Source organism: Triticum dicoccoides, chromosome 7A (assembly GCF_002162155.2).
Source record: "Triticum dicoccoides isolate Atlit2015 ecotype Zavitan chromosome 7A, WEW_v2.0, whole genome shotgun sequence".
NCBI classification, from domain to species: domain Eukaryota; kingdom Viridiplantae; phylum Streptophyta; class Magnoliopsida; order Poales; family Poaceae; genus Triticum; species Triticum dicoccoides.
In genome coordinates this window covers 74,590,490-74,593,881 of record NC_041392.1, presented here as the reverse complement: position 1 = coordinate 74,593,881, position 3,392 = coordinate 74,590,490, and the positions used below count along the sequence as shown (strand labels likewise).

The window sequence follows — 3,392 nt, the reverse complement described above, 5'->3', positions numbered from 1 at the left end:
GATCAAGATTGGTGATGCTTAGAAATGGATGAATCTGCACGTCTTAGTTTTGGCATGCCAAACAAAGAGTGATGCATATATTCATTCGTCTGAACGTACGAGTGCAAAGTCAAGTCTGCTGCAATTACTAGTGGCTCTCCCTAATCAGAATGGATTGGGTTCCTATGCCTAATCAGCTTGGCATTTCCGCAAGTGTCAAATTTTCCTACTGTCTCCAATCACATGAAAATATTAAACTTTTCTCCTCCCATCTCGTCTCTGAAGAAAGGTTCAGTTTTATTGACTTGTCCTCTCTAATGTTTTTGTAGCAAGCAAATTTGATGACCCATGAGGGAAGCGAAAGGAAGAGGGCAGTGAGTACCTTGGCTTGACGACTGCGTGACGGAGCTGCATCTCCACGGCCTTCGGTGCCGGTGCCGATGTCGTGGTTGTGGGGGTGGATCCAGAGCTCGCTTGCTTGGACAGGGAGCAGAGGAAGGGCGGCGCCCTCCTGAGAGAGAGACTGAAGACAATACTAGCTAGTGACAAGCACGTTTCGTCGATTCTGGCACGCTTCAGTCTCCTCTCATCACAGGGCAACCTTAAGCCGACGCAGCAGAAGCAGAAGTAGCAGGCGCAGACAAGAAGTTTGTGAGGAAGTTTCCACGCTCGTAGAAGAACTCTGCCTTCTCCACCTTGGTGTCTTCATCGACCTATATATCATCACAGGGTTGCAGGTCACTTATCTTTGAACAAAACCAATAATACACCATTAATTACTGTCAAATGAACTTACGTGGAAGACACGGACATCGAAGAACTCAACGCGGCGGCCGTGCGGAGGGTGGCCCTTGAACGGGCCCTCCATGTAGCCCCAGCCGGAACTTGAAGACATCCATGGGCGGGCCGCTGTACACGTCCAGCACCTCGATGGCGAAGCCCTGGGGGAACGCCGTGAGGAACGTGGTCATGCCCGACTACAGCGACTCCACATCCGGGTCGTAGATGCGGTGCTCCGGCGGCAGCGTGGTCGCCAGGAACGCGTTGTAGCCGCCCATGGCCGTCACCCCCTCACTCCTGGTCTCCCTCCTCACCTGCTGGGTTGCACCATGGCCGGTGTTGGCGCAGGCCGGAGAAGGGCAGATCTGGGCACCTGGTCTCCCTCCTCTGCTGCTCCATGGGGGACGGAGGAGGCGAGGTCGCGGAAGAAGGGCGACTGGCGCGCCCTGCGGCCGCGGGAGGAGGAGGAGGGGATCTAGATCGGAGGTGGATTTTTTTAGACGGGGGTGGGTGGAGTGGGACGACGGTTGGTGGGGTGGGATGGATCGGGCCGGGGAGGACACGCTTAGTAGTAGCGTGGGGTCTTACCTGCGCTACTACTACTTATTTAGTAATAGCGCCGATTTTATACCCCTCGCTACTACTATGGCCTATCCCGGGGACATTGTTGGAGACCATTCAGTAGCAGCGCGGGTTTATACCCCTTGCTACTACTATCAACTTATTAGTAGCGCGGTTTTTATACCCCTCGCTACTACTAATTAGCAGTAGCACCCATTTTTAAACCTCGCTACTGATAAACTTCTGTGTATAAGGTTTTCCCTAGTAGTGACATATGAAGCAGAATATGTCTACTCCTACATACGAAGTATCCCATCGAGTGCAGTGCTTTGATGTGTCGCGTCAACTCGTACAAGACCGAGAAATTTGATTACTACAACACCCTCTCCCTCGCGGACTAAGCTTTGGTGCCTTAACTGCACCTGCCTTTGGCTGCATGACAGGAGGACCAACCACCTGTTGGGGCCACCTGTCATAGACGCAAAGGCAGGAGCAGTAAGTAGAAGCTTTCGCTACACGCTATCCCTCCCGCACGAGGTGGACGGACATGCAGCAGTGGATTCGATACTGTAGAAGTAGGAGTAACATCATTGTTCATCTTCTCGAAGAGGCAAAGAGCCAAGCACAACCCGAACGTGGCAGTTGCGAACGCTCGCGTGGTGCGGTTCCTTGGAGTAGTAGCCAGGCTCTTGCATGAGACAAAATTGCTATTGTTTAACAATTAAACTCCATTATCCATTGGTTGATACACTACCAGAAAAACTTGTTTTGCCGATGGTCGTATCTATGCCGACGGCCCCCGTCGGCATATATGGGCATACCCCGACGGCCCAACTACAGCCGTCGGCGTAGAAAGGCCGTTGGCGTATAGCCATCTATGCCGGCAGGGGCCGTTGGCATAGATAAGCCGTCGGTGTTTCTCCTAATATACCGACAGAGCAGGCCATCGGCATATCACGTGGGCCCGTCTACCCAGGCGGCGACGGCAGTTTGATGGCGTCAGGCTACGCCGACGGGCTAACGGTGGCCGTCGGCATAGCTACGCCGACGGCCTAGCCGTCGGCATAGCTATGCCGACGTCATCGATCCACCGCGCCGCCACGTAATCGATCCGCGTCGTTCGCCGGTCCCGTGGGGTGGCATTTCTATGCCGACGGCTAGGCCGTCGACATAGGCTTGGCCCATGGTTTTTGCCACGTCATTGATCCCCACCCAATGCCACGTCATAGATCCAAGGCTCTACCGTTCCGTGGCCGTAGCTATGCCGACAGCTTTGCCGTAGGCATAGATTTCTAATAATATTTTTATATTTTTTGTATTTTCTCTTATTATTTTTTATTTTTTTCCAATACTAATTTCATTAACTTAAATATAAAGAAAACATATATCGATTGCCCCCCACACGGGCCTTCTTCCGTCGTGTCACGGAGAGGTTAGACGGGACGGGCCGGGTACCTGTGGGGGGGTAGCAATGCCGCCAGGTGTTGCGGTGGGCCCTCCTACGGTTGTGGAAACGTGGTGGCAGGCGCAGGCACGCGACTTCGGGGTGTGCCCCCTCCCCCCTCATGGGCGTCGATGCCGCCGTTCCTCGGAGGGGGGAAACGGCCACGTCCGGCCGACGCAGAGGGAATCTTGTGGTGGGTTGTGTCGGGACTGTGTTGGGGGGTGTAGCTATGGCTGGGCTATGACAAAAAGGTGAAAAGATCCACCGGTCAAACTACGTCCAGCGAAAGTCAAAGGGATAGACCCGGCAGTCGTCTGTGTCAGGGTTAGACGGGACGGGGTACCTGGGGGGTAGCAATGCCGCCAGGTGTTGCGGTGGCCCTCCTACGGTTATATAAGCATGGTGGCAGGCGTAGGCACACGGCACGCGGCTTGTATGAGGTCCCGGTGCGACGCTCCGGTGGCATTGCTACCCCCTAGGGCCCCCATCCCGCCTAACCCTGTAGCGTTTGACCACGGGATCTACCCCTTTGACTTTGCACGGACAGGCTTTGAGCAGTAGACGTACCCACCCGGTTGTGTAAGGTCAGCCCATAGGCCCACGGCAACATCTGGCCCGGATGTTGCTC

General features: G+C 54.5%; 1 pseudogene; it reads right to left on the bottom strand.

Moving 5' to 3' along the window:
- Positions 1-554: 554 nt before the first annotated feature.
- On the bottom strand, positions 555-2,195 carry LOC119333134 (annotated as a pseudogene).
- Between the last annotated feature and the right edge of the window lie 1,197 nt (positions 2,196-3,392).